We start from the raw sequence: 22,424 nt of genomic DNA on the forward strand, positions 1-22,424 counted from the left end.
TCCCCCTGCTCCTGAGCATAGTACCTACTCCAAGCACTTGCTCTGCTAACTCTGCCAAGGTCCAGGTCACTTTGGTTGCTTCATTCGTCTGGGGTGCCAAGGGTGGAATAAATGCCACTGAGGCCGAATTAAGATTGCGGTTTCGGGAAGCTGTCCTAACAACCATAGAATGTTCCCCCGATTCAGCTGGTCAAATATGACTCTTGATCTACATTCCAGGTGCAGCAAAGTTACTGTAGAAATTGGATCACTGTTTCGCCGGATCAATAGAGGGCTCGTAGGGGTTACTTGCGACTGGAGCATCATATGGCTGGTCCTACTTTGAGGACTTGTAGCCTCGAAAGTTGTTGGCACTGTCAATGTGAAGTCACTCTCCTGCACCCTCTCCCTGAGCCTTTCTTGACTTACTAAGTTCTGGGACAGTTGGACCTGGCGAGATCATTTGTCAAAGTTTGATGTAACAATAAGGGGCATATTTGATAAAGTGCATTTGTCAGCACATTTGACGGTTTCCGGGGAGGAGGCAGGGCTGGGACGGGTCGCTGGTTTGAGAACGCTAGATGACCCACACTTAGTTTCCGATGAAGATGTATGTACTTGATTCAAAAGCCCTAAGGGAGAGCAGGATGAAAATTTGGGACCCCCTGTCTGGCTACTGAAGAAGGAGTTATTATTGGGCGCTCTAAGCCTGTGCTTCCTCCCTTTCCATTGGTATTTCTTCCGGAGTGGGGGTGGGACATGATTTTTTAGCTGGGGTGCCAATTATGGCAGGAGGAAGAGGGGCCCCAAGGCTGGGATGTAAATGTAAATTATACTATGCACTAGTTGCGGCTCGCGGTTTTAAAGGGGGTGGGGTGGGCAGTGCACGCAGGTGGGGGGATGAGGTGCGAGCAGCAGGAGAAAATATTAATAACATTTTTTTTTTTTTTATTACCTCAAAGCCGCACAGCGTCTCGCTCCTCTGCTGGCTGCAGGCACAGGCTCCCCAACCTGCCCTGCGGGCCATCCTGACGCTGCTCAGAGCAGCATTAGGATTGGCTGGGAGCAACCAGCAGGGCGCTCCCAGGCAGACTGGGAGCCTGTGCAGGCTCTCTCCAGCCCAGCAACTAAGTTGCTGGGCTGGAGAGAGCCCTTTGCGCATGTGTTTTTGGCCGGCCCGAGGCAGCTGGCCAAACACACATGCGCTCTGAGGGGGAGTGCTCACTCCCCCTCACACTCGTCAACCCCGTGGCCTCGCCCCTTTACATGCAAACAATAATAAACACTGTTTATTATTGTTTCCTTATAAAGGTTTTGCAGCTGCCGCTGCTGGTGGGGGGCAAAGCTCCTCCGTCCCAATGGAGGAACTGCCACTGCTATGCATTATATGTTTCCTAATAAGTTGCACTGTGAGTGCCACCTACCTAGTGAAACCTTGCAATATTTGACAGAAAGAAAACCAAACAGATGTAAAACATGCAAAGTAGTTAACACACCACATCTAGCCGAGCATATATAACAGATTTTTTTTGTTATTAGTGCTTTTACCTTAATACCTCTTGGGCCAGACCCCAGGACCAGTTAGCAAAACAAGAAGTGTAGAACAGCCGGAGATTGTAGAATCCTTTGTAGTTCTACCACGCCGTAAAGATTGTTATCATCCTCCAAATTAGCATGTGTCTTCACGGCGGGGCCCTGTTCAGCGGTGCCTTTCTTCTCGGCGGGGCCCTGTTCAGCGGTGCCTTTCTTCTCGGCGGGGCCCTGTTCAGCGGTGCCTGTCTTCACGGCGGGGCCCTGTTCAGCGGTGCCTGTCTTCACGGCGGGGCCCTGTTCAGCGGTGCCTTTCTTCTCGGCGGGGCCCTGTTCAGCGGTGCCTTTCTTCTCGGCGGGGCCCTGTTCAGCGGTGCCTGTCTTCACGGCGGGGCCCTGTTCAGCAGTGCCTGTCTTCACGGCGGGGCCCTGTTCAGCGGTGCCTTTCTTGTCTATCAGGGGAGCCAGACCTGGCCAGGACTCCCTGCTTAGTCGCCCTCCGACTGTGCAGTTGCTGGACCCTCCTGTGACGGAGTCCTGGGCCCGTGGGTGTCCTCCGTCACACCCGGGATGGGGCTTGTGGGGCCCTCCTGGTCCGCGCCCCTGCTGGCTGACTTCTCCGCCCTGCTGCCCTTGCCCTCCTTCGATGAGGCTCTCTGGCCCTTGCCTCCCCTTGATGTTGTGGCAGGTGACGGGCCACGACTTTGCTCCTTGGGGGCAGCCGTGTCAGCCTTCTCACGGCGGGCCTTGGTTTTACGGGGTTTTTTTCCAGGGGGGGGGCTGGCTGTCCCCTTGCTGCTGGCCGATGTATCTGTGCTGTGAAAGGGTGGACTCCAAACCCGTGCACAATGGTCAGACTTGATGCAGGGCTGGTGGTGGCTGAGGTGCTCTTCGGACGCTTACCAGATGGAGGGGGTGGGTCAGGTGATGCAAAGAGGTCAACTTTGGAGAGGAAAAGTTTTTTAGGAGCCATGGGAAGGGTAGGTGCAGTGGGTATGGGAGTGGAGGGAGAGGATGTGGTTGTAGGAGAGTCAGGTGTGCTGTCTATGGGTGCAGGTGCTTGTGACGTAGGCTGTCGTGTGGTGGTTGGCTGTTGTGTGGGTGGCTGCCTGCGTTTGTGTGTTTTGGAAGAGGGGGTGACAGACACAGTGGGAGAGGACACAGGGGACGTGTAAATGGCAGTGGGGGTGGTGACTGCACGTGTGCGGACTGTACTGGAGGGTGTGGTGGTGATGGAAGTACTGGCTGATGGTGGTGTGCATGCAGGTGTGAGTGGAGACGTCACAGGGAGGGAGGAGGGAGACGAGGAGGAGGGGGACACAGAGGTGGTGGTGACTGTTGCCATGGCTGCATCTGGATGTTGCTTGGGTGAATGCTTGTGGGATCTGTGGTGCTTATGTCTAGATGAGCTGCCCTTGGGTGTTGAGGTGTGTGCAGGCTGGTCTGATGGTGTGGATGGGATAGACTGAGGAACAGGAGACTAGGAGACGGTGGAGGCAGTTAGAAGAGGGAGGCTGGAAACAGGGACAATGGCTGCCGTCAGTGCTGAGGCCAGAGCATTGAACGATCGTTGATGGGCAGCCTGACCCGAATGAATGCCCTCCAGGTATGCATTGCTCCGATGCACCTCCCTCTCTACCCCCTGGATAGCATTCAAAAGGGTAGACTGCCCAACAATGATGGTCTGTAGGAGGTCAATGACCTCCTCACTGAGGGCAGCAGGGGTAACTGGGGCAGGGCCTGAGGTGCCTGGGGCGAAGGAGATGCCCGCCTTCTTGGGCGAGCGGGCACGGAGCGAAGGCTGAGGGGCTGCTGGGAGGGCGGAGCTGGTGCGCTGGGTGGCGGCTGTACCTGTTGAGGCGGGGGGCACGGATGTTGCCGCCACCGCTAGGGAGCTCCCTTCCGAGGACGTGTCAGTGTCGCTGGTGTCACCACGGGTCCCCGTTGTGGAGCTCCCCTCGCCCTCCGTATCACTGGTGACCTCGGTGTCTGTAGCATGGCCCACCGGGGCCTTGTGAGTTGCAGCTCCCTCGTGCTCCGATGCCAATTCTCCTCCGCCTGATGATGCTAATGCACACATGCACAAGAAGATAAAGAAAAAGGGTGGGGGAGAAATAAAGACAGGTTGAGTGCATGCATTGTCAACACCGTTGTCGGAGAGGACAGACACAGGAGCCTCCAGCACTACGCTGCGCAATCGGGGTACACTACTCAGTACTTGTGACTAGGCCTACAGGTCTATGGACAACAAATGCACACATGGGTGATGCTGGACCATGGATTGCTGTACTTGGCACCCTACAGAGGTGGGGGGCGGGGGTACAGGGCCATGCCTAAAGGAGGGGACTACACTACAGAAAGCGCCCTGGCCTAATGTCACCCACAGCCCTCCTCCCCCACCCAGACACCTCTACTGCGCGTAAAGATAGCAGAATGTGCTGGTACTCACCCCCTTGTGTCTGCTGTGATGTCCTCACGCGCCCATCCAAATCGGGGTAGGCCACCGCCAGGATCCGGGACATCAGGGGGGTCAAGGTACGACTGGCACCCCTCCTACGTTGGGAGGCCATCCCCAGCAGTGACTCGGCGGTCTTCCTGGTCCCGCGGCGGATGTCCTCCCACCTCTTTCGGCAGTGGGTGCCCCGTCTGTTGTGGACCCCCAGGGCCCGGACTTCCTTGGCGATGGCACGCCAAATGTCGACTTTCTGATGGGCGCTGACCTATTTGACATGTACAGGGTGGGAAAGGAAATTTCAACATTTTTCTGCATGTTAGATGTGATTGCCCCCCCTCCCCAACCTTGCCATGTGGCACATGCTCTCATCTGTCGTGCCTTGCACTCCTCATTCGCTCCCCACCATCTTACATCCACCATACACAACCCAGGCATAGCCCATTCAAGGTGCACCCAGTGTACTTACCTGTTGGTCTGGAGGACCGTAGAGTAGCGCATACTGGGGCAGGACCCCATCCACAAGTTTCTCCAACTCTTCTGAAGTGAAGGCAGGGGCTCTTTCCCCAGTCGCAGCAGCCATTGTCTCTTCCAGACCGAGGTCACAGCAGCACTTGCAGTATAGGTCCTCTCCTGTGGATGATCAGGTCTCGAGTGATTAAGCAGATAGAAAATGGCGGTCACGCCCGCGGCGGTGCGTACCGCCGCGGTGCGTACCGCGACCGCCGGCGCACATCGTCATTGGCTCCTGAGACCCATAGGGTGCAATGTTAACCAATGCGCCTTCGCACTGCGGTCTTCGACCGCCTACCGCCACGGTGTGCCACGCCAGCGCGTTGACCTCACATCCCACTGTCACACTTCTCAGGTCAGGCAGCCGCCATTACAAGGGCCCACATGGCTTAATTACTACTGCGTCACACAGGCCTAGGCCTTGCATTGCCACTCATACAAGCCTTTCAATGCATAGCGATTCGTGTACTGTGCAAGCTGGGTGAACATACCTGTGGGTTGCTTGACTCTGTACTCCATGTTGTCCTTCCTAGGCACCGTCCGCTGGGACTTGCGAGGAGAAGGATGAATCCTCCCGTGTACCGACCCCTGGTGGACCTGTCGACAATGGAAGAACGACATATTATACTTCGATACCGACTTGACCGAGCCACTATACATGAACTGTGTGCCCAGCTGGAGCCAGACCTGATGTCCCCATCCGCCAACCCACAGGAATTCCCCCTCTGGTGCAGGTTCTGTCAGTACTCAATTTTTTGGCAAGTGGGTCTTTTCAGACAACAGTGGCCATGTCATCAGGGATGTCTCAGCCTATGTTTTCTAAGGTTTTGTCCAGAGTGTTGTCTGCCCTGATGAAATACATGCGGAGCTACATTGTTTTCCCTGAGGAGGGTGATTTGGCCACTGTGAAGGGTGATTTCTATGCCCTTGGACATATCCCCAACATCATTGGTGCCATTGATGGGACCCATGTGGCTTTAGTACCCCCCAAAAGACAATGAGCAGGTGTACAGAAATAGAAAAAATGACCATTCGATGAATGTCCAGGTGGTCTGTTTGGCTGACCAGTACATCTCCCATCTAAATGCCAAGTTCCCTGGGTCAGTGCATGACGCGTATGTCATGCGAAATAGCAGCATCCCTTATGTGATGGAACAGCTACAGAGACACCGTGTGTGGCTAATAGGTGACTCTGGTTACCCCAACCTGCCTTGGCTATTGACCCCAGTGAGGAATCCCCGGACCAGGGCAGAGGAACGGTACAATGAGGCACATGGGCGAACTAGGATTATAGAACGGACCTTCGGGGTCCTGAAGGCCAGGTTTAGGTGCCTGCATATGACAGGTGGATCCCTAATGTACTCACCAAAGAAGGTGTGTCATATCATCGTGGCCTGCTGTATGCTTCACAATCTTGCATTGCGACGCCAGGTGCCTTTCCTGCAGGAGGATGGTCCAGATGGTGGTGTTGTAGCAGCTGTGGAGCCTGTGGAGAGTGAAGAGGAGGAAGACGACGGGGACGACACGGACAACAGGGACACAGTTATACAACAGTATTTTCAGTAGCACACAGGTAAGAATCACCCACGCCATTTTACATTTACTTCTGGCCTCCTGCATCTCTACTTTCTGTGTTTCCCCCCAGTTCCTTTTAACTGATTTTTGACTTTCCCTTCCCTTTTCAGAGCTGTATGACCCACAGCGTGACTTCTGCTTTGTTTGCCCATGGACTAATGCTTATTGACATTGGTATGTTGTCATCACAACATTGCACCGTTATGTGTAATACATTTGTTAAGAATACAAGCAGACTCCTGATTTTTGAAGTGCAATTGGTGATTTATTTTAAGTGCTGCATATAGGTCCATGATAGTAAAACGGTGATGGGTGGGGGTGGAGTAATGTCCATGGCAGAGTCCAGTTCTCAGTCTCACAGGTGCATTGTCCATATGCCTGTGGAAGGATGGAGCAGATGCTGTTTAAGGTTTGACAGGGTGACAATGTGGGACAGTGGGATGACATCAGGGGGTATCTTATGCTGGCGGGGGTCTTGGCATCCTACTCTGTCTTCTTGTGTGATCTCAGGTTCCGCTTGCGGGGTGGTTGATCTTCAGCAGGAGGTGGGGTTCTGGTGCCCTGTCGTTGTGTGGGGGCCTCCTGTCCACTAGCGCCGGCGGAGGTGGTAGTCTGTTCGTGGTCCGGGCTAGTGACAGGGGCCCTTTGGGGTGCCACATGGTCCCGCAATGTGGTGACTATCTGGTTGAGGGCCAGGACGATGGTCCCCATTGCGGAACCGATGTTCCTGAGTTCGTCTCTGAACCCCATGTACCGTTCCTCCTGCTGTGCCTGGATCTCCTGGAACCTGGCCAGTACCGTCGCCATCGTCTCCTGGGAGTGGTGGTATGCTCCCATGATGGTGGTGAGGGCCTCTTGGAGAGTGGGTTCCCGGGGCCGGTCCCCCCCCTCTCGCACAGCAGCCCTCCCAGTTCCCCTGTTTCCCCGGGCCTCTGTCCCCTGGACGGTATGCCCACTACCACTGCCCCCAGGTCCCTGTTGTTGTTGGGGTGGTGGGTCAGCCTGGGTGCCCTGTAGTGGCGGACACACCGCTGATTGACGCGTCCTGGAGACAGAGGCATGGGCCCACTGGGTGGGAGCTGTGCTGGTATTCCCAGAGGGGGTTGGGTCTGCTGTGGCCTGTGTCTGTGTGTGGGGAACCGACTGTCCAGAGGTCCCCGATGGCCGGGCTGGTCATCAGGTTCTAGGTCGACAGAGCTGCTGTCATCACTGGGGGCCTGTTCTGGGGGTGGGATGGACAAATCTGGACCCTCCTGGCCGGTGTGTTGGCGTTCGGGCCCTGCAGGGGTAAAAGAGTATGGTTATTGCTTCTGTGTGTGCCATGGCGTGCGATTTGTGGGTGCCCTTGTCCCCCAGTGCTGGCATTCCCTTGTGGGAGGAGTTGTGAGGGTGGTTTGTGGGGGGGGATGTGTATGTGCAGTGGTCATGCTTAGGTGATGGGTGTCCATGGTTTGTGTTGGCATTCAGGGATTGGTGTTGTGTTGGGTGAGTTGTGCTGGTGAGACATTGGCAGGGAGGATGTGTGCTGGGGGGTTGGGGGTGAGGGTGGGGGTGTGGGTTGGCATGCTGGTGGTTGGGGGGGGTGAAGTAGTTGAGATTAGACTTACCAGAGTCCATTCCTCCGCCTACTCCAGCGAGGCCCTCAGGATGCAGGATGTTTAAGACCTCTTGCTCCCATGCTGTGAATTCGGGTGGAGTGGGTGGGGGTCCGCCGCCAGTCTTCTGCACAGCGATGTTGTGTCTTGACACCATTGACTGCACCTTCCCCCGTAGGTCGTTCCAGCGCTTTCGGATGTCTTCCCGATTTCTGGGATGCTGTCCCACAGCGTTGACCCTGTCGACGATCCTTTGCCATAACTCCGCCTTCCTGGCTATTGTAGTGTGCTGCACCTGTGTGCTGAAGAGCTGGGGCTCTACCCTAATTATTTCCTCCACCATGACCCTGAGTTCTTGGTCCGAGAACCTGGGGTGTCTTTGGGGTGCCATGGGGTGGTGTGGATGAGGTGTGGGGTGGTGTTTGTGGTGATGTGAGTGGTGGTGTGTGGTGATGTGTGCGTAGATGTGGTGTGGGTGATGATGTTGGGTTCCTGTGTGTGTTGTGGTTTGCGTTCCCTGTGCTCTCTCTCTGTGTATTGCGCCTTGTCTCTGAATTTCGATTTGGGGGGGTTTGTGGGTGATGTGGGTGTGTGTTTTATATGGTGATGGGTGTGTGGGAGTGTTGTGTGTATGTGTATCAGGTGTGTGTATTTGGAATTGTCCAATGTGGCTGTGTTTTGTATGGGTGTGTGTATTTTGAGCGCGGCGGTGTGTACCACCAATGGAATACCGCGGTTGAAAGACCGCCGCGTGGATTTGTGGGTCGTAATGGCATGGGCGTGTTTGTGTTGGCGTGACGGTGGAGGTTTGGTCATCTCCAGTTTATCGCTGACCGCTGATGAGGCGGCCTTCAGTTGATGTCGGGTTTTCGGCGGTTTGGCAGTTGTGGGTCAGAATGACCGTGGCGGTTTACCGCGGCCGCTGCGGTAGAATGGCGGTCTTCTGACCGGCGGTAAGAGCCTTTTACCGCCGAGGTCAGAATGACCCCCTATATGTTTTTAGATAGTGGTTATTACGATTTCCAACCATTTGCTTGTGTCTGAATAAGGAAAGAAATTACACGCTGGCTATCAAACAAACATACCGAGCAACAGGCGCCTTCGGGGAAACCGCGTTTGAAGTTTGATCTCGGTCTTTGCAAGACCAGCAAATGGTCTGAGACAAGATTTACAGCCTAGTTAGACAAAAGCACAGAAGAGCGCAAACAGAAGGCTCGCTTCCAAAAATGCGCTGGGCTGGCCTGAAAAATGCCAATGGCAATCCGTAACGCTTGGCTGTAAGGGGATGGTTTAGGAATATAGTAAAGGCATTTTTCAAGATTGTATTTGCTTAACTCTGGTTTGCGTTTGTTTGTAATTAATGCTATTTGAGCCGTAGGAGAGCACGCCAAAGAAGGGATTTGCAGAAGTTCACATACTTTGGTTAAGTGATTAGCCAGGATTAAAACCTATGCGTAGTGGGACCACACTACCACCAAACAACTTGCCTCCTATGAAACTAACCGTGTGCACGGTTTCCACACCACAAACTCTTCTAGTCGCACCTTCCTTTGTGGCAGCACATTTGAACAAGAAACCTAGGCCCATATTTATACTTTTTCAGCGGTGCATTTGCAGCATTTTTTTACGCAAAAGCGGCACAAAATCTTGCAAAATACAATTGTGGCCCATGTTTATACTTTTTCAGCGACGCATTTGTGGCATTTTTTTACGCAAAAGCGGCACAAAATCTTGAACAATGCAATTGTGGCCCATATTTATACTTTTTGACGCAAACCAGCGCCAGCGCTGGTTTGCGTCAAAAATGTTACCGCCGGCTAACACCATTCCTACACGCCATGCGGGCGCCTTATTTAAGGAATGACGTTAGCCGGCGCTGCGGACTGGTCTGAGTAAAAAAAAATGACTCAAACCAGGCAGCGACGGCGTAGGGGAAAATGGGGGTTGTGCCTCAAAAAATGGTGCAAGTCAGGTTTAAGGCAAAAATCATGCCTCAAACCTGACTTGCGCCATTTTTTGACGCATAACCCCCATTAAAATGACTCCTGTCTTTCATGCCCCCTTGCCCAATGGCCATGCCCAGGGGACTTCTGTCCCCTGGGCATGGCCATTGGGCACAGTGGCATGTAGGGGGGCCCAAATTAGGCCCCCTGTGCCACTTAAAAAAAATATAGAAAAATACTTACCTGCACTTACCTGGGATTGGTCCCCCCATCCATGGGTGTCCTCCAGGGGTGGGCGAGGGTGGCAGGTGGTGTCCCTGGGGGCAGGGAAGAGCACCTCTGGACTCCTTCCATGGTCAGAGACCATGGAAGTGAGCCCACAGGTCCCTTAACGTCTGCCCTCACCCAGGCGTTAAAAACGGCGCACATCAGGCTGTGCGCTGTTTTTTAAGGCCCGCCCCCTCCTGTTCGTCAAAATGCCGCAGGAGAATAAATAAGGCGCACAGGCCTTAAAGTCATTTTTTGGGCGGGAACGCCTACCTTGCATGTCATTAACGCAAGGCAGTTTCCCGCAACCAAAAAATTATGCACTCAGAGGAATTTTGACGTGCGCGGGCGTCAAAGTTTAAATATGGTGCACAGTATGCGCCGAATGTGCATCAACATTTTTGACGCACATTCGGCGCAGAGTATAAATAGGCCCCTGTATTTTGTAAGTTTGCGACGTTTTTGCGTCAAAATGCGGAGCTAAAAAAGTATAAATATGGGCCTAGAGCTTTTCAGACCAACTAAGAGGAAACTTAAGATCAGTACAAAGGTGCCAGATTTTTTACATGTAAAACTGTACATCCCTTTAGGAAGGCCAGAGTTCACCCAGCTGATCTAAATATGAAAACACAATTACTCAAACAAAGCAGAAAGGGGCATAAAGTACAAAAGCAGCCCAATGTGGCACAACCGGGTGCCGTCCTCCACCAAAGAATGAGAGCAGCAAAACACAACTCTCCTTGCATTAAACGAAGCAGGCGATGTTGAGCACGATTCAGGGGCACACCCGGAGCAAACTAATGCAAACCTCAAAGGAGGAAAACACCTGGAAGCCTTGCTGGAAGAAAGAGGCAGTGAAAACACAGAAGTCATACAAACACCCAAAGTGCGAAACCACACAGAACACAGCTCTAGCAGCATCCCTCTCATCAGGAAACTACCGTTGCACTGTCAAGGCTCTCCAATGCCAGCTCTCCTCCCGAGGAGTCCGGTCCACTGGCTTCTGATAACTGCCCTGCACTTGAGGAAACCGGCGCTTCATCACCAATGAGTGAGACCATGAATCACTTGGGAAGCAAGAATGAGACTAAACCACCTAGGCCCATATTTATACTTTCTTAGCGACGCATCGGCGCCGTTTTTTGACGCAAAAGCTGCGCAAACTTACAAAATACATTGTGGCCCATATTTATACTTTTTTAGCGCCACATGTGTCATTTTTTGTGTAAGTTGGCGCCACTTTTGCGTCAAAAAGTGACGCACATGCGGTGCAAAAAAGGTATAAATATGGGCCTGTATTTTGTGCGTTTGCGCCGCTTTTGCGTCAAAAAAATAACGCGAATGCGGCACTAAAAAAGTATACATATGGGCCCTAATGTCACCTGGGTTCAAGGTTTCCCCCTGTCTACGTGAATAAAACTATCATGACTGCATAGAAAGGATGTTAAATTGGATTTTCCTAATGTAGTGCTGCGAGGCCACTCCGAAGAATGTGAGCTACACGAATGACTGGAACAGCGTAATGTGCACCATTTTGAGGGGTGGAGGTTGGGGCGGCGTAGTTTGTGTTCTTCATATTCTCATACACATGTTGAGCCTGGAAGCCTGTTTGCAAGGCGCGGCGGGTCACCCGGCTGATACACAGCCGCAATATACCCCCTCATTCTGAGCTGTAGAAAGCCCGAAAGGCAAAAGGAGTTGTCCTTGAACTCCGTGGCTAGCACGATACTTCTCCGTCCTTACCCCGGTCTGAGGGCTGGGGGTCTTACTGGAATGAGCATGTGAGGACGGGTTGCAGACCCTGAAAGGCTTGCTTCCCTGTAGCTTTTAACCGTGGCCTGACTGGACAGCTGACCGGAGGTTAAAAAAAGCCCAGGCAGAGAAAGGGGGAGAGTCCCTAAACAGATCAAACACTCATTATTTATGTGTAGCGTGGCCTTGTTAAGTGAAAGAATATTATCAGGTCATTGGTAAAAACAACGTGAGAACGTTCGTCTGCTTCTGTTGCAAAATGACCTTCAGCGCTAATACAGATGCGTTCCCCCGCGGCGCTCTGTACTGTGTGGGGTGCCAAGGCCCCGGTGCTTGATAAAAGTGCCGCACAATTCATAGATAATGAAAGCGTCTGAATGTGTGGGCTGAGGAGCAGCCTCTCAGCTGCATGTCCTGGGAGTCATCAACCCTCGGCAGATAGCCAGAGAGAAAGACAAAATGGCCGAGGGAGAGACGCAGCGGAGATAGAGAGAAAAGGAGAGGCAGGGAAAGAGCAACCACAAAAGAGAGAAGAGTGGGTGAGCAAGACAGAGAGAATGGAAGGGGAGACAAAAGGAGGGGAGACAGGAAGAATGGAGGAGAGGGCAGTGAGAGCCTGGGGTAAAGAGAGAGAAAGAAGAGATTTGTAAAAAGAGAGAGACACCATGAAATATAAATAGTTACAAATTATGTAGGAGCGTATGTGTGTCTGTGGTATGAGACTGCGCGTGCAGATAGGGCAGGAGAGCTGTGTGTGCCACAGATAAAATATAAACTATTGAAAAGTCTACCCGTCCATCACAGTGGCTGAATTAAAGCGCCCACCCCTCAAGGCTCTCCATGCTTGGTCACTGAGTGATGCCGGCTTCACGATCAGCCTATCTCTATCTCGGACAAAGGTTGCGTTGTGTGAAGGAGCGCCAGTGGGGGGAGGGAGCTGGAAAACCTGTGGATAAACAGTCAAAGAGAGTGTTTTAACCCAACTTTGTAGCGAGCACGAACAAGATGATAACAGTTCCAAGTGGGAGTTCAGGAATGCTAGCGTTTGGAGTAAAACAAGAGCAGTGGACGTGAACACAACTGCTCCACCCCCACATCTTTACATCGGTTCACCCCCCCAGGGAGCGGCACACCTGATGAACAGCAGTCTTAATGATTGGAGTGAGCTCTTTATTACAACAACTAAAGATGCAAGAACTAAAGATACGGAGGGAAGGAAACATCAATGACGCCGACGGGAATAACAGGACTATCCTCCACTGGGGGAAAACATCTGATATCCCTGTAGCTGAAGCAAGGAGGGAACATGAGGATGATGGGAAACATCGAAGACAGCGAAGCAAATAACACAACAATACTAAAACACGAGCCAGGCAAAAGGATTAAATAGTACAGTAAAACGAGCACTTAAACACACTGGGTGGAACCATACTGTAGTTAGTCCCTGCTCTGGGCGGTAACAACTAACTAAAAGGAGGGTCAAAGAAGAAAGATTATCCTGTAGAAAGCAAGGCCCATATTTATACTTTTTTAACGCCGCATTTGTGCCACTTTTTGACACAAAAGCGGCGCAAACATACAAAATACAATTAGTTTGTGCTGCTTTTGCGTCAAAAAGAGGCGCAAATGCGGCGCTAAAAAAGTATAAATATGGGCCCAAGTCTTTCTAAAGGACAATCCAAGTTACCAATAAAAAGCCAGAAAGCGGGCTGTGAGCCCATACACTGAATACAGCATGCCTGTCCAGACAGCGCATGCACGCTGCCTAGGCTCAACCTAAAAAGCACCTCTCTGCTTAAACACAGGGCATCTTCTATTATCAACTTTCCTAAGAGAGCCACTAACCATCCTGTTTTGCCAGCCCTAGAGGTTTACAGAGTGCAAGCGGTGAAGACAGCTATGTATGACTGAGATGTGGGGCCGCTACAACAGCCTTAGACTTAAGAAAGCGGTGCAGATCTTTCTCTGATCTCAGTTGAGACTCTCACAGAGGACCCCATGTTACTAATTAAATTAGATTTGTCTTTGAAATCTATAGCTGATTATGCAAAATTGAGGCCAATTCTGTATTGGGCTCGAGTATAGTCAGTTTATGACCTTTTACCTTACAGAAAGAGCCTCTTAGAATTAAAGGGGGATTTGAGTGTGCTAAGGATACCTTGGTAAAGATATGTAAAGAAGTCCTTAATTGAAATTGGACTCCATGACCTCTCTCTGCCAATGCTAAATGTGTTATAAAGGAAAGACTTTGGCACTGGACTCATGAAAATCTCTACTCATTATCCTTTCTTGGTTGTTTGACCAGCAGCTTTCTTTTAATCAAATTGAATTTTATATTTGAGGACTTCTTAGATCATATACAACCATGGTGTGCTAGAACCCTCTACATCAAATTTAGGCTAGGAACTTTGACAACTGCTGGAGAAGGAGGCTATTAGTAATTAGCAGTACAAACTATTAGCATTTGTCCCTCTTGCAAGTCTCAGGATGAAACAAAGGGCCATATCTTAGATTTCTTTGTGAAGCGTACAGTAGAGCAAGATGCAAATGAGTACTTTTTAATGTATATGGGATAAGACATTACCAAGTTCCACTAAGAATTTGTAAGTTTGACATGAACCCCACGGTTGTCTTAATAGTAGCCAAATACTTAAACTCAGCTTGGATCGTTCTCAAGAAAGCCTTGAAATTGGATCCACAAAATATTTTTTTTCACTACCTGTATCAAGAATGTTTTATTGCGCATGACTGCACTTTATTGATGTAGGAAACATGAGGTTTTTATCTGACTTAAATTGATAACATTTTTTTTCTGACATGTCAATGCGTATGATTGTCAGCAATGTTAGTCTGTTTGGCCAAGAATAAATGTCAGGCCAGGAAAGGTTCCTTTTGATGAATTTTACGATCTATTTTATTTGTTTTATTTATTTTTAAAGTTATTTTTTTTTAATGTGTGTGTTTATGCATTTGTTGATTGCTTTTGTATCTAAATTGACAAATAAATATATAAAAAAATATTCATAAGCCCTTTTAAAATGTATGAGTGAATTTCTTGTACTTGTGTGCGCATCCTTCAGAGAAAGGTGTTCCAGTAGCCCATGTTAAATAAAATATATTCCTGACAGGGACTGGAAGGATTTGGTTGTTATCCAAAATGCATTATCCGCAGGTAAGTTGTGGGAGATGCATGGGTCACAACTTGTCTATTTCTCCCGCCGAATATGGTAAACTGGTGCAAACCTATGCTTACCTGAGAAAGTCTAGTGGGTTGTATTTACAAGGGGACTTGTATAAATATACCAGTACATGGGTATGAGCTTACCACATCATAGTAGCATGTTTCCTTCCACAGATAATTAACTAAATATTGTGACAAAAGATTGGACTTGAACAGGAAGAAACGTCTTCTGTGGCTACCCGTGGATTATATAATTCTTCAATAGTTTAAGATCCTCCTAATTATCTGTGGCTGTAAACATTCCCCTTTTGACATTCCACTTGAAATCCTCAATTACCCCAATCAAACATTACTCATCTTTTTTCACATCATCCTGACACTGTAAAGGTCCCCGTAAAAGGTAATCTTCACTGATGTTTATTCCCACGAGAACGTGCACAGCATCAAATTTATACTGGAATAGCTTTTAACTTAATCTCGCAACTCTAGCAATGTGCTTCTCAACAGCGTCTTCTTTCAATGTATAGATGAGAGACGTTTGATTGGTAAATTATGAGAATTTCCTTCTCCGCACAAAATGTCCCTGCAGCATGCCAATAGCTCTTTCTGTATCATTCTATATTGCCTTCCAGTCCCACACAGAGTCCTGGATGCAAAACCATGGCTTAATCAGCCTTTCTGTTCTTCTTGAAATGTGCAGCACCCACTCTATATTTACTGGCATCCATGCTTATCCAACACAGCACATTTGAATGATATGCTTTCAATATTTTGCCAGACACAATGTTCTCCTTCAGTGCCTTACATTCTCTTTCATAAGCATCATCCCATTTAAACACTTTTATCTTCCATGAAAAAACTTTCATAGTTTTTGTCTTGGTAGCAAAAGTTTGCATTGGTGTTCAAAAGAACTCACACACTCCTAAGAATTAAGCAACTAGTTCTTCGTCTACACGGGTTGGTGTATTAGCAATAGCTTCAACAAGACCAGGTCGAGGTTCCACCCCTTGATTTGTCCTACATATTCAATCCTTTTCTTTGAAGCTCACATTTCCATTATTTTCCCTAATTCCCCATTTCTTTAATCTTTCTAGAACCCCCACAGTACCTTCATCCAATGATCTCTCCACTCTTTTCCAGCTGCCAGAATGTCACTATGAAAAGCAACGGATCCTGATCCCTTTCAGAAACTTGAATATTGTTTTTTTTAAAGAAAGAGGGGTACAATACCAATCTGAATGGCATTCTACAGAACTGGGATGCTCCCACAGGTGACACAACTGCTGACAAAGATTTAGACTCAGGTTCCAGTGCAGCGTGATGGTATAAAGAAATAAGGTCAATCTTTCCAAAACAGCTAACGCTCTGCAAAGTCATTATTATATTTCCAATAAGTGGAAGGGTATGACACACTCAAATCCCCTTATTAAGGCTCCTGAAGTGTATGCACACTGTTCATTTGCTATCTGTTCATTTGCTATTTTTCTTCCTTGCTATCAACAGTTAGGACAACCATCAAGACAATTCCATTGGGTCTATGAAGCTGAGGTCCACCCTGTTTTTCAACTCATCAATTTATTAATCTCTGATACCTAAAAAGCATAATCTTTAGTTTGTAATTCACCATCTTAGCCCCTTACATAACACAAATCTTGTATTTCAAACATCAAATTGTACCTACTTTGTGGCTGAGTAGCTTCTTGAATCCTCTGCGAAAAGATGGCTTTTCCTTCTTACTTTCCTCGCTTACTCTGGAGCTGTATTAACATTGTGCCTTGGGGGAACAACAGTAATGTGTGCCTGCTTTGTGTGCCCCTGGGGCACAGTGGTATGACAGAAGAAGCCGCAGACGCTTGTTCGTCCCCTTCTGTAATTTATATATATGTAAAAACGCAGTGCTGTCATGACAAGGTATTACCTCACTTGCATGGGGCATCGCATTGCCTCGCCCCATGCAAATGAGGGAATCATGTTGCCTCTGCGCCCGTGCCGTATTACCAATGTGGTTGAAGAGGCAAACATGCCTTTAAAAGGGGCACAAAAAAAAGAGGGGTGCTTTCAGTGCACCCCCTAAAAGCAGCCCTCTGGCCTAGTGGTGGGGGTGAGGTGTCCCATGGACGACATGCAGCCTGCAATTTCAAGAGGGGAGAAAGATCCCCTTGCGGGCAGGTGAAGTCAAGCACTGCACCCGCCTGCAAGGGGATCTCTCTCCCCTCTTGAAAGTGCAGGCGGCATGTCATCTGCACTGTGAAACATGGAGCAGCTTTGATTCTGCATAATGCCACACTTTTCCTGTTTGCGTCTGGCACAAACAGGCAAAGTGCACTGCACATATAATACGTCCCCTGGAATCTCTAGTTTCCTCCTGACTCAATGTTTTGAGTGGCCCTTGAATACAATACCCGACCATAAATAATGTCAGGTTATGTATTTAGGAGTTATTCTCTGTCATCAAGCACAACTAAAGTAAGTTCCTTAGCCACAACTGATGTAAGTTCCTTAGCAACAAGTAATGTAAGTTTCCTAGCCACAATTAATGTAAGCTGCTTAGCTACAAGTAATGTCCTTAGCCACAAGTAATGTAAGTTCCTTAGCCACAACTGATGTAAGTTCCTTAGCCACAAATAATAAAGGTTCCTTAGCCACAAGTAATGTAAGTACCTTAGCCACAACTAATGTAAGTTCCTTAGCCACAAATAATAAAGGTTCCTTAGCCACAAGTAATGTAAGTACCTTAGCCACAACTAATGTAAGTTCCTTAGGCACAAATAATAAAGGTTCCTTAGCCACAAGTAATGCAAGTTTCTTAGCCACAACTAATGTAAGTTCCTTAGCCACAACTATTGTAAGTTCCTTAGCCACAACTAATGTAAGTTCCTTAGCCACAAGTAATGTCCTTAGCCACAAGTAATGTAAGTTCCTTAGCCACAACTGATGTAAGTTCCTTAGCCACAACTATTGTAAGTTCTTTAGCCACAACTATTATAAGTTCCTTAGCCTCATTGTTTAGTACGTTACCTTCACTTAAGGCTATGACTGATACTTTCATATTGTATTCTGACATACTGTAACAAAATGCCCTAATTTCCCACAATTTTTACTTGATAACTATTTAGCAGGATATGAACATCCTGCAACCCCATGTTTAACGTACTCACATTTGCAACATAAGTGTTTTTGTTTGAAAAACACCTTTTTTATTTTTTTAAGTCCTATTTTTAATCTTTTAACTGTTTTCCCTTTTTTTGTATGTACGCCTTATCTTGTAGTTCTCTAATGTTCATAGTTGTTTTAATTTATTTTTTTCTAGTTCTTTGGACACAGATTGAGACAACTCTATACTCTTAACTATGCCTACTGGTTCAGCCAGTGAAAGGTGTTTCAATGACAGTAATTTTTGTTTAATGGTTTTGTCCCTACTTCTTAACTTGCTTGCTTAAATAATTAACTGTGTTGTGAAGTTGTTGACTTTGTAGTCTGCCACTTAAACGCTCAATATATGCCTTGATAGACTCAGCCTGACACTGTTTGTGAAAAACTTGTTCCTCATGTCTACTAGACTCTGTTGTACATCAAAGTGATCATCAAGTTTCAACAATGCTGTCTTGATACTTCCCCCAACTTATACGGAGGAACATGTTAGAAAATTGCTTGGCCTTTGAAACCCAGACCTTTTCGTTTCCATGCAGTACCTGTAACCACATTGTTATATAATACACGGACAAATGTCAGTTTGGTTAGTGACAGAAAGTAAATAACTTCAGAGAATGATGATGCTGTCCCTTTAATACATAATCTACAAGTACAATGGTTAATGCAATTCACAAATGCATCAGGTAGTGAGACTGAGGACGGAGAGCTTAGCACCAAAATACTTGTTGAAAAGATGTGAAACACTGTGGAACTTTATGTACATAACATTTTATGAATGTAGAATATAAGTGATCTGCTAATTTTCACAACTGGATGACAATTAGGGTTACAATTTGGTGTGCAGATAACCAAAATTTGTGAAACCTCATTGCTAAAAGGGTGTGCGTTTCACCTGAAAATTTCTCACATTGTAAACAAAGGGACACATTTATCAACATTTCATGCAACACAGCAAGACACCTTGCTACACTACATGAAATGGAAAGGGTTGGAATGGTCATATCTATAAAGATATAGTGCACTTCTGCACTCTGCTTGCATTGGCACACAACACAGGTACCCTTGAACTATGACGCAAGGGAGCCTGCATTACAGGCAGGATTGTTTTTTGTGCTGAATCAAATCAAATCAAATCATTAACATTTATAAAGCGCGCTACTCACCCGTGCGGGTCTCAAGGCGCTAGGGGGGAAAGGGGGGGTTATCGCTGCTCGAACAGCCAAGTCTTTAGGAGTCTCCGGAAAGCGGAGTGGTCCTGGGTGGTCCTGAGGCTGGTGGGGAGGGAGTTCCAGGTCTTGGCCGCCAGGAAGGAGAAAGATCTCCCACCCGCCGTGGAGCGGCGGGTGCGAGGGACGGCAGCAAGTGCGAGGCCAGCGGAGCGGAGGGGGCGGGTGGGGACGTAGAAGCTGAGGCGTCTGTTGAGGTATTCCGGTCCCTTGTTGTGGAGGGCTTTGTGTGCGTGGGTGAGAAGACGGAAGGTGATCCTTTTGCTGACTGGGAGCCAATGCAGGTGTCTCAGGTGTGCGGAGATGTGGCTGTTGCGGGGTACGTCGAGGATGAGGCGGGCCGAGGCGTTTTAGATGCGTTGCAGGCGGTTTTGGAGTTTGGCGGTGGTCCCGGCGTAGAGGGTGTTGCCGTAGTCCAGGCGACTCGTGACAAGGGCGTGGGTCACGGTTTTTCTGGTGTCGGCGGGGATCCAGCGGAAGATCTTGCGGAGCATGCGGAGAGTGAGGAAGCAGGCGGAGGACACGGCGTTGACTTGCTTGGTCATGGTGAGAAGAGGGTCCAAGATGAAGCCGAGGTTGCGGGCGTGGTCTGCGGGGGTCGGTGCGGTGCCGAGGGCCGTGGGCCACCAGGAGTCGTCCCAGGCGGACGGGGTGTTGCCGAGGATGAGGACTTCCGTTTTTTCAGAGTTCAGCTTTAGGCGGCTGAGCCTCATCCAATCTGCGACGTCCTTCATACCCTCTTGTAGGTTGGTCTTGGCGCTGGCGGGGTCCTTGGTGAGGGAGAGTACAAGTTGGGTGTCGTCGGCGTAGGAGGTGATGATGATGTCGTGCTTGCGTATGATGTCGGCGAGGGGGCTCATGTAGACATTGAAGAGTGTCGGGCTGAGCGATGAGCCTTGAGGTACGCCGCAGATGATCTTGGTGGGTTCTGAGCGAAACGGAGGGAGGTAAACTCTTTGGGAGCGGTTAGCGAGGAAGGAGGCGATCCAGTCCAGGGCCTGGCCTTGGATCCCGGTGGAGCGGAGGCGGGTGATTAGGGTGCGGTGACAGACGGTGTCAAAGGCAGCCGAGAGGTCGAGGAGAATGAGGGCGACTGTTTCACCGTTGTCCATCAGGGTTCTGATGTCGTCTGTGACTGAGATGAGGGCGGTTTCCGTGCTGTGGTTGGTTCGGAATCCGGTTTGTGAAGGGTCGAGCAGGTTGTTGTCTTCCAGGAAGGTGGTCAGCTGTTTGTTGACGGTCTTTTCTATTACCTTGGCTGGGAAAGGTAGAAGAGAGATGGGGCGGAAGTTTTTCAGGTCGCTTGGGTCAGCCGTAGGTTTCTTTAGTAGGGCGTTGACTTCAGCGTGCTTCCAGCATTCGGGGAAGGTAGCAGAAGAAAAAGAAGAGTTGATGACGGTCTGGAGGTGCGGGGCGATGATGTCGTCGGCTTTGTTAAAGATGAAGTGCGGGCAGGGGTCCGAAGGGGCGCCGGAGTGGATAGAGTTCATGATGGATTTGGTTTCTTCCGTGTTGATGTGGGTCCAGTTGTTGAGGGTGATGTCCGGGGAAGCGGGTTCAGTGGTGTATGGTTGGGTCTGGTGTCCGAAGCTGTCGTGGAGGTCGCTGATCTTGCGATGGAAGAAAGTGGCGAGGGATTCGCACAAATCCTGTGAGGGCGTGACGGCGTTGGCGCTGGCGCTGGGGTTGGAGAACTCTTTGACGATGCTGAAGAGTTCTCTGCTGTTGTGGCTGTTTTTGTCTAGTCTGTCGGTGAAAAAGTTCCTTTTGGCAGTGCGGATCAGGTGGTGGTGTTCGCGTGTAGCGTTCTTGAGGGCGGTCATGTTGTCAGCGGTGTGGTCCTTGCGCCAGGCCTTCTCAAGGGCACGACAAGTTTTCTTTGATTCTTTGAGGGTGTCAGAGAACCAGAGAGGTTTTTTGGTGTTGGTCTGTCGATGCGTGCGTTTGAGGGGAGCAAGGTTGTCAGCGCAGTTGGAGATCCAGTTTGTGAGGTTGAGAGCTGCGTCGTTGGGGTCGGTGGTGAGGGTGGGTTGGTTGGCGGCGAGAGCGGAGAAGAGTTGCTCTTCAGGGATCTTGTTCCACTGTCGACGAGGGATGGGTTGAGTGCGGAGGTGGGAGGTGGGAGGTGACACCTTTCTGCACAAAAACAGTCCTCTGAAGATTTATGCGTAGCATTCTGACGCATTCCTAAGTCTACCAGTATTGGTAAATTTGTAAATGCTTCATAATCCATCAGTGGATGCATGGGAACACCCACCCTCCACCTGTGGAACGCCTCCCTGGGCAAAGTATGCAAGGCAGCAACTTGCGCTGCCTTGTGTTATTCTAGATGAACCAGATCATGCAGGGCTACACAAGGTGGCCGTGTGTCACTTGGTAAACCTCATCTAGGTGTTTGCGTTGCCCTTGTTATACCTTACATTACGCAAGGGCGACACAAAACATTGACAAATATGTCCCTATAGTCTTTAGTCATTTAAGTGTCATATCTGGTGTGTGCATTACCGTCTGGAACCATTGCTTAACCCACTTTAACTGTGGGTTCTTAGCATTAACAATGCCAAAGTTCTACGGGCTCATGTCACAAGCCGTAATTACCCCTAAGTCACTACACAGGTCTTAACTGAAATTAATATGATTGTGGTTGGAGACCAAATGAGAATGCCCTATCCCATTCTAGATTGTGCATTGCTTTTGTACTGTGCACTATGTATGTAAATTGTGGTTTACTGTTATATCCAGATTGGCTTATAGTGCAGAGGTTAGAGTCGTTGCCTTACCCCTAGATTAGTTCAAACTCAAATATGTTGGAGATTTGTGTATATTTAGGTTCTTTGCCATATTTAATAATTCTGCATATTTGTGTGAGCCACCCTTAATGCGATTCATGTTTTGAGCTGCTTACTGGGAGAGTTAACTGCTGATCAAAGCTCCCTGAAAGCAATAGACCCATCCTAGAAAGACTAGGCTTCTCTTGACAGAGCAAATGAGCATTGTGTCATCTCCATAGCTGTGAGCAACACCTCATTGTAAAGTAGTTTTCAGGATGTTTCCTTATGGCAGAAAGGGAGGACAGTCAAGCCTCCAGCTCCCTTCATGCCAACAGGCTTTTTTTGGACTCTTGAAGGAAAAAATCAGGCCTTTGTGGGCAAAGCTTGGCTAATTGAGAAAAATGTTGTGAGGCTTACTGAGGTTAGAAGAATAGAAGCTTGGTTATATCACAGTAGGGAAAAACAACATTTACTTCAGGAGATTTGG

The sequence above is a fragment of the Pleurodeles waltl genome, chromosome 6, assembly GCF_031143425.1.
Source record: "Pleurodeles waltl isolate 20211129_DDA chromosome 6, aPleWal1.hap1.20221129, whole genome shotgun sequence".
Taxonomy (NCBI): Eukaryota; Metazoa; Chordata; class Amphibia; order Caudata; family Salamandridae; genus Pleurodeles; species Pleurodeles waltl.